This window comes from Cavia porcellus, unplaced genomic scaffold (genome assembly GCF_034190915.1).
Source record: "Cavia porcellus strain 051 isolate PalLab524CR breed Dunkin Hartley unplaced genomic scaffold, mCavPor4.1 scaffold_8, whole genome shotgun sequence".
Taxonomy (NCBI): Eukaryota; Metazoa; Chordata; class Mammalia; order Rodentia; family Caviidae; genus Cavia; species Cavia porcellus.
In genome coordinates, this window is record NW_026947491.1 from 25,514,647 (window position 1) to 25,524,127 (window position 9,481).

Here is a 9,481-nt window from a genome sequence, read left to right on the forward strand (position 1 = left end):
CAAAGGCCTTATGCCACTAATTCTATGGCAAACAAGGAAAGATGTACAAGAAACAAACAATTTTATATACAAAAATAGCCAAAGTAGACCATGGGAAAATTTAAGTTTTACGTTATTTTGGCCCTTGCAAATTATCTATTTTTATAATAAAATATTTTTTAAAATTAATTGTTATCCTTTTAGATCAGTAAGCCAACTCATCTAAAATGTCAGACAACATGTAACTTAGTCCAGCACTCTGGGAACTGAAGCAGGAGGTTGTTATAATAAGTTCAAGTCCAGCGAGGCAAATTAGCAACTTAGACTCTTCCTCAAAATAAAAAAATAAAAAGGACTAGAGATGTAGCTCAGCATGAAGGTCTTGGGTTCAATCCTCAGTACAGGAGAGTGGAAAAAAAAAGGTCAAACAAATGATAATTGAATTCTCCTATTTTTATAATTTTAACACTGTAGTCGCTCAGCTGGTAGTTAATTCAAGTACTCCAAAATTAAAAAACTGTAACACCCGAAACACTTCCAGTTCAAAGCACTGTGGATAAGGGATGCTCAACCTGTACAACACTCCTGATTTTTATTCTCCTCTAAGACTATCTCACTTTGCAACTTACCTGCCCCTCTCAGGCTCTGTACTCCTAACCTCCACTCCCCAGTTTTTCCCATTCCTTTGGCTTTCTTTTATTGTCAGCCAAAACCTCACCACAGATACACTTCCATTTCTTTGTTTCCATTTTCAATTAAACATTTCAAAGATGATTCAGACTCAACAAAATCAAAAGGCAGTATTTCACCCTATTCAAACTATCTCTTGTCCTATATCCCCAGAACATTTCAAAGGTTCAGATTCACCCAGTCCTCAAGAGGAGAATTTCACCCTATTAATTAATAATTGTTCCTCCTCCTGTATCCCCTATTTTAATAATTAAAACCATGCGCCAAGCTGCAAAAGTCACAAACAGGAGTTATAACCTTATACTTACACTTTTCCTAAATTTCTCTCAAACAGTCCTCTCTTCCTAATCATCTAAAGAAAAACCTTTGACCAGATCATAGGCTCAACTGCCAAAATCTACAACTACATGTTTCAAAAATTTCTCGCCCTAAACTCTTGATCTGTTCTCCATGTTCCTATGAATTATCTTTTTAATACAGAAATCTTGTTATTTTTCTAAAACTCCTTGAATATAAATCCCATTGCACTTATAAATACCAACTGTAATATAGCATGTTTTTTAAAGTCCTTCAAGTCCAAGTTCTGTTACTTTCCTTTAAACTCACTGCCTCAGTTTAAGTTCCAGCCACAAATCACTTTAAATTCTTTAAATATGTTGCTATCTATGCCAGAGATGGTCTATATCCCCACGCCCACTTCTTATTTACCTAGTTCTATGTTCTCTTCCAGTCCCAGTATACTCATCTCTGTCTTGAGAAAAGAAATGCTTTGTCACCCCCTAATCTACGTGATCTAAACACTGAACCCTTCTTACACTGCCTGTAACTGCTGGTTTCATTTCCTTTTTCTCTGGTTTGTTAGGGAAGGAATCATTTCTGGTTGGATTTCTGTAATTTCAATGCCTGTCACAAAGGTATCCAGTACATGTTTGTTGAGGGAAGGAAGAAAATCTCTCCATGAAACACACACAGTAGCACAGATTTCAAATCACAACAAAGTGTCACATGTGGGTAAATATATACCATGTAAGATTCATGAGGGAGGCAGGTTTTCCTGTTTTGCTCATTACAGTAATCACAGCACCTAAAACAATGGCTTGAAAACAGTGTTTTTACAGCACAGTTTGGCAAATGTATAAAACAGTTCAGCAAATATAAATCTCAGTTTCTACCGCACTATTCAGCAAACACAGAAAATGGTTCTTCTTTCAAAAGTTTCTAAAATGTTGCATTTTCATAAACTGCATAAATTCGTTTTTCTTTTTGGTACCAAAGATCTAACACACACAACCTTGCACTTGCCAGGTAGGTGCTTATGTCACTGAGCTATATCCTTGGCCCTGTAAGTGCTTTCTTTTAAATTATATATAAGCATAAAAATATGGTCAGTAGCTAACTAGCTTTTATAAATACTCTTACAGTGATGGCAAATCTTTTAGAGACAAGTCCCAAAAATGCAACCCAAAACCCACTGATTTATTGCAAAGTGTCAACATTGCAATTATACCTGGACATTGAGGTTTTAGTTTGGAAAAAACAACTCACAAATTAACAACTTTTGTCACAAAGAAAAACTAATGCCAAAGGTTCACTACCAGTGTTCTAAGACTGCACACAACTTCTGTGGCACTCCTGTTTAGAAGCCCACTTCCTTCATTCTTATCCCACAACTGGGCACCTACGGCAAATAACCTTCCTGTCCCATTCCTAAAAACTCACTAACATCCAAGAAATTCATTCTAAGACTTACTAATCTATAAAGCCACCATTTAGATATGTCATTCAATAACATCTAGTGTTTCTAAAAGCAATCCCTCTACCTATGAAACCTGACCTCCAGTGGAAATTCCTTTCCAATTCTGACTCTATTTCTCAGACTCACATGGTAAAAAGACAGTATGTTTTATCATATTTCTCAGCATCTCTTCCCTGCTCGAGTGTATCTAATGTTATTAATAGTTAACACACAGACACAACACAGAAGTACAACTAACTTTCATGTCTGATTCAAAGAATTTTATTTTTTGAGACAGGGTCTTGCTATGTAGTTCAGGCTGGCCTTGATCTATGTAGCCCAGGCTGATCTCATGGCAATTGTCCTGTCTCAGTCTCCTGAATGCAGGGATTACAGGTATACACCATTATGCGTAGCCATCATGTATTAACTCACTTTGCATTTTATGAAGCACATACTATTTTTAATCCTAAGTAGAGACAAGGAGACAGGTATGGTGTTGCACACCCATAATCCCAGTACTCAGAAGGCTGAGGCAGGAGGATTGCAAAGAGTTCGAGGCCAAACCAGAGACAAAGATCAAGGCCAGCCTGAAGTACATAGCAAAATGCTGTCTCAAAACATGTAATTCTTTGACTCATACGTGAAAGTTAGCTGTACTTCTAACTGTTGTGTCTCAAAACAAACAAACAAACAAAAAAGGGTGAGAGAGAAAGAGATGAGGAAACAAGGCATGAAACAGTCAAACAATTTTCCTCAGGGGCACAGAGCTGGTGGTGAAACCTGGATTTGATCCCAAGTAGGCTGAATCCAAAAACCTATGCAGACTATGCGAATTTATTTAAAAATCAAAGCACAGTACACACTGAATTTCAGTTCAGGACCTGCTGCCACCTTCTACTGACATTCAGCTGTACTGTAATTTCTTTAATTGCTTCAGCACTTATGTATTAACACTTACACATTCCTCCTCTCCTGTTCTAAAAGCGTCCTTTGAATTCACAATCCCATGGAATTCACTCACAATAAAATCTTTCTATCACATAAGCTTAACAGTTTTTCTGCTCCACGAACCTTCATCTCAATTCTGTACTCACAGAAAAGGACTGTCTTGGCTCCTCTTATCTCTCAATAATCTCTGCACATCAAAAACCCAAAACACCATTTTCTTCTTTCTCCATACTGAAACAACTACCCTTTAAGCTCTTCGAGTTCACCAGGCTTCTCAAACCTTAGACCCCTCCCAGTTAGCCCATTCCATTGCTCCCACACCGTTTGCTTCTCTGCTTCTTGGTCAGCAATTTTTTTTTTAAAAAAGTACAGTGTTCCCCAAAAGATACCACCACAGTTTTCTATCTCTACATAGATGAGAACAGTGAGTACAGTGGAAAAACTTTTTTAAAAACTTACCAATTTAAAAATCCGTCTTCTATCCTGAGATTATTTCTTTCTTATTTGCATCAAAATGTTCTTTCCTTTATGAGACGACAAAAATAACAGGTTTTTAATAATCGAGGTTTTTCAGTGCTGTTTTTAGATATCCTTGTAACAAAATCAAAAACTATAATTCTGTGTTAGCCCTTAAACTCAGGGCCTTCCTGTTGTTTATTTTTTCCTATATACTTTTTTAGACTGATCTACACAATCAAAAACTTTGTCAGCTGGTTGGTGCTGCTACTTATACCTTGACAATCACTAGCACATCTGTTTCTTTACTGTCAGCCCAAACTGCCCAGGAAGTCACTGGGGAACAAGTGGCCAAGGGAACACTTTGAATAACTTTGTAAGAAATAAGAAACTCCCCCCCCTCCACATGGGAGGAATACAGACACCAGTGATATAAGTAATGTCACTGGTATCTTGTCACTGTTTTCATCTGAATGAGACTACCTGATGCTTTACTAAAATTTGAGAATTCATGAACCTTTTACAATCTGCTCAATTCAGTTTAAAACCAACAAGAGATAATTTATCCATCACCCAAGTTTTATCAGTCAATTTCTACTTATAATATATATTTGGTAATGAGAAATATTTAATTGGTGAACACATATGGCCATGTTGTGGGTATAACTGTGTTCCCACAAAGATATGAAGTCCTAACCCCTGGCCTCTGTGAGTGGGCCTTCTTCAGAAATATCATGGTGTTTGCAGATCAATTCAGATGCAATCATGGGTTAGGATGATACAAAGTCTAACGACTAGAACCCCGAAAGATGACCACGTGAAGCACAGGGTAAAGCCACAATGAAGACAGAGGTTAGACGCGTCTACAGAACTGCCAAGGAGCTAGGAAGAGGCAAAGGACTCTTTATAGAGCCTCCAAAGTGAGTATGGCCCACCACCACTTGGTTTTGGACTTTTCAGTTTCCAATAGTGTGACAGTATAAATGTCTGTTGTTTTAAGCTCCCAGTTATGGTATTTGTTAAGGCAGCTGCAGGAAACTAATATATTCCATTAATTAGAATGAGTAAGGAGATAAATACTATTCAGGGAATCGCTAAACTACAGAAATAAAAGTAAAACCACAGCTATCTATAAATATAAATTACTTAATTATGCAGCATTAGAATACTACAATGAAAACCACTTTGTTTTATGAGCCAGCTGTGGTAGCAGCACACACATATAATCTCAGCACTCAGGAAGCTCAAACAGGAGGATCACCATGAATTTGAGGGCAGGCTGGACTACAACGTGAGTTCAAGGACAGCCTCGACTACACTGGGAGATCTTGTCCCACACCATCCCAAAAAGACATAAAGCTACACAAAAACACCTCAGTCTCACTTAATAAACCCTGAAAATACACACACACACACACACACACACACACACACACACACACACACACACAGAGGCACGCGCACGCACAAAAGTACTTAACTATGTTAGTTTAAAATTTGGCCCTTTTCCTAAGAGTTAAATATTGTGTTTGAAAAGTTATTTGCCCCAAAATAATTCAAATAAACCTAGTAACTTTTTTCAGGGATAAAAATGTTTATTTGGAAATCAAGTGAGATGGTATAAACATTGAGTGCTGTCATTAGAAAAAAACTGGATTATTGAGGCTCTTATCAGTTATGTAACAAATTTGGAAAGATTCTCAACTTCTCAAGATCCCTTATGTAATTTTATTTTAAATGGGGAGAGGAGAAAATAATGCCTACCTCATAGTTTTTAATGAGTATAAAAATGAAATTTCCATTTACTAAATATTTATTTTCTAATTTAATAAATTAGTAAATACTTGTCTCATTTCAAGAAAGGCAGATTTGTAAGGTACTTAAGATTTAGTGGTAACGTATCTGAGGTTAATTGATAATCTCACAGAGGAAGGAAGCATATTCTATGAAACAATGAAAATTAAGAAAGAGACTATAGTCACAGCAAAAAAGAAAAAAAAATACGTAAATGTCTGGTAGAACGACTGAAGCAAGGATAGGTTTAAGTCCTCAAAGAATGACTTGACTATAGCAGCTAATCAAAAAAAGTGCTTAACATTAAAGTATAAGGAACATAAGCATGAGGAAAAAAGGTCAGTGACACATACAATAGAACGGATGATCATAAAAGCAAGATTGTGGCTTACTTGGAAACCCAGAGGCATAGGACTGACTTCCACAGCAGCAAGACTACAGGAAGAGGTATTAAAGAAGAATTTAGGTTATAGTAAGACAGACATAGTAACAGCAATTGGAAGCCAAGAGTAACAACATATTAACCACAGGCTCTGAAGAAGTTTACTCCATTCAGGTTAGAAAGAAAGTATCTTTTCAGTCCATATTTTGACTAAGTATCAAGGTAACATTTACAACTAGGAAGTCAGAAAACAAAAACTTTAAAAATAAGTAGCAAGCTAAGTTCTGACTGTATGGAAAACAGATATGGTACTGTTCTTAATGCTTTGTATGTTTTAATTTAATTCCACAACTTCATTATGAGTCACATGTTAGTGTATCATTGCCATTTTACTGATGAGGAAACTAAAGCAAGAGAGGTTAGAGAATTAAGATAAGTGCTGGAAAATGATCAAATAAAAGTTATTGAAGAAACAGATAAAATAACTTTTTTCTGTATTGAAGACTGAACCCAGGGCTTTCACACTCACTACATCGCCAGCCCCACACCCCCAGTCCTTTTTAATTTTTATTCTGTGATAGAGCCCGGCTAAGTTTGGAATTACATCGCCCAAACTTGTGATCCTCCTGCCTCAGCCTCCCAGGATACTGGGAATACAAGTATGTGCCATCACGCCTAACTGAAAGTAACTTCTATTTTAAATGAACTTCATTTTTGTCTTCCATTAAAATTACTAACCCCCAGAGAAAAGAAATTCCTGGAAAGTTTTTCCTAATTCTTTGTCTCACTGAGAGCGCTTACAAACTAGATACAGCATTACAATGCTCAGCAGTGTATTAAAATTTACTATCAAAAAGAGAAACTTTTTCCTTTTCCCATCCACTCCCCACCCACAAAAACAGGAAATTTGTTTCTCCTTTAAGCGAACGGGAATAATTACATTAATTTCAGCGAACCAGCCAGGCTCATTTCTTTATGTCCGTATCCGAGTTCCAGACATCAGGTCACGCAATTAATTGAAATAATGGAACTAAACTTCACTGAAGTGTTTTGACTGTATCTTGCTTTTGAAACCAGTCTTGCAGCATTTTAACAGATGTTACTTTGGCTCCAGTCTCGAGGACACTAGATGCTCAAAAGTTACGGGTATGTGTTTTCCACAGCAAAGATCTACCAACTCTACACGCCCCGGATGCCCACCGCTCCCTTCCTTGCGGGCGCGCAAGCGACCTCCGAAAGATTTTCAACGCGAGAAGGGCAAGGACCCCGGGGCCAGCGCAGCGCGCACCTCGCGTGGCCCGGCAGCTCTCCTGCGCCCTCTCCCGCGCGCGCATACTGGGCCGAGCCCTATCCCTTCCCACAGAGAGCACCTTGCAGCCGGGTGAGTGAGTCTGTGAGTTAAGCAGGGGCCAGGCGCCGGGAGGAGCGGGACACCACCTGCCTGCGGCCAGGAGCCGCCCCCGGGCACCGTGAGAGGCAAGAGGCAGGAGCCAGGGTGCAGGCGCTGTCGAGGAAGCCGTGGAGGACTTCGGGCCGTAGGACAGCTGGGACACTCCTGAACCCAGTGAGGAGCGCCGGCCCCAGCGCTGCCCAGGGTTCGGCCAGGAACGCCCCCGGGAGGAGTGGCTCCCCAGGAGGCGAGAAGGCGGGGAAGCCAAGCCAACACCAGCCTCTCAACCACATTCACGCCGCGGGTAACCCTAAGCAGCCGAGGAACAGAGACCAGCGGCTTTTCAGTATCTTACCTTGTGTTACGGTACCAGCCGGCCGCCATATTTCACAGGAGCCCGGGCCGCCCGGTTCCCGAGTACACGGAAGTATCGCGAGAACAAAAGCGACTATCACCAGTGAACACGTCGTAGGGTGGCAAGTAGAATTCTCGCGTTACTATCTGTGCAACGAACGTTCCGAGGGCGTGGTCAAGGTGAAAGGGGCGTGTCTACATTGAAAGGAGTTTGGGACGCGCTTTAGGGACCGCTGCTCGGCTCTCAGTGACCGCTTCAGGCGGGAGGAGAAGATGCCAAGTCCCCTCCGTCTTTGCACATATTCGCCTGGGTTAGGTTGGGGGCCACTGACTGAGTCGCTAGCACGGCTCCCCACTCCTTTTTCTGTCGCCTTTTGCGCCTTGTATCCGCGTCCCTGTTTCCTCCGGTCAAGAGCGCTTAGAGCTCTTTCCAGTCTAGGAGCTGTTTTGGAGTACGGGTCAGTGTTTGTCCTGTTTCCCGCGACTGAAGCTCTGGGAGAAAACGTGCCTGCCTCATGGCCCTTTATCCTAGCGACACCCACTGCGGGGTCGGGGAGGGTAATCGCAGGAGTTGCTGGAGGACGCTCATTGCAGCTCCTTTCTCAGCCTCTCGGATTTTAGTCACACAGTGGGGTTTAAATTGGCTGAATTAGAGACCAAAAAAGTCTACTGAAAGCATAATTACGACTAAGTGATAATTTGATTCTGTTAAACACTTTCAGCACTCGCTAATTCTAACACCACTTTTCAGGTGACACCATTACTTACCTGCTTAATATGCAAGGCCTTTACACCAAGAGGCAGTGGGGTTCAAAGTCTGACTTGCCCTGCATGACTCAAAGCCTGAGTCACAGAGCTAGATCTTGACCACCTAAGATGTTCTTCAGAGATGCAAATCACGTTATTGTATTTACAGAAATATGAAATCTCATCTAGCTGAAACTAGCACCCAAAATAAGGGCATAGATTTCCACTGGTAAATTTCTTTCCAGACTTTCAGAATTAATCCAGTTAAAGTTAGCACTTCATATATTTAATAAGCATAGTTCAGTGGGTAAAAAAAAAAAAAAAAAAAAACTCTAAAGCCAGGGTTTCTATCGTTAATATTCCAGTTCACTATATAAAGCACTCAAAAAACTCAGACCACTCATTTAGAGACCCAATCCAAAAATGGACATCTGAGATGAATACACACTTCTTAGATGAAATATAAGCAGCAATACATGAAAAAATGTTCAACATCACTAATCATTCCAGAGATGCAAATTAGAACACAGATTCTATCTCACCCCAGAAAAAAATGGCTGTTAGCAAGAAATCAATAACAATGCTAGAGGTAGGGATCTCTGGGGAATGGTTCTCCACTGTTGGTGGGAGTGTAGACTGGTGCAACCACTGTGAAGATCAGTGTGGAGATTCCTCAAAAAACTGATATTGGAGGTACCATTTGACCCAACTATTTACCTGCTGGATATCTTCCCAAAAGAATTTAAAACATCATATATGTGCAGCCATGTTTATAACAACATGTAATAGCTAGATCTTGGAAATAATCCAAATGCCAATCAAGGAATTGAAAAAGATGTGCTCTTTTTAAACAACGGAGTACTAATCAGCCATAAAGGAAGATAAACTTGAGACTTTTATAGGTAATTGAATGCCACTCAAGACCATACTCATACTTCAAATAATCCAGACTTACATGTGTAAACGTCATATTATCTCCCTAGTGTGAGAAACTGGAAGAGTA

At 39.9% G+C, this 9,481-nt stretch overlaps 1 protein-coding gene across 4 annotated transcripts in view; it reads right to left on the minus strand.

Annotated features, from left to right (window-relative positions):
• The window catches only part of Ergic2 (ERGIC and golgi 2), a 40,599-nt gene extending 32,398 nt beyond the window's left edge, over window positions 1-8,201 (minus strand). Inside the window, exons 1-3 of one of the 4 annotated variants that reach the window (XM_023563787.2) lie at window positions 7,733-7,831; window positions 5,998-6,040; window positions 3,815-3,879 (exon numbers count right to left, since the gene is read on the minus strand). The gene's annotated coding sequence lies outside the window, so the exon portion shown is untranslated. Of the gene's footprint in view, window positions 1-3,814; window positions 3,880-5,997; window positions 6,041-7,357; window positions 7,601-7,732 lie in introns of those variants that run through there. The other 3 variants (XM_003466796.5, XM_063254487.1, XM_063254488.1) reach the window with 3 other exon arrangements.
• Window positions 8,202-9,481: the final 1,280 nt, after the last annotated feature.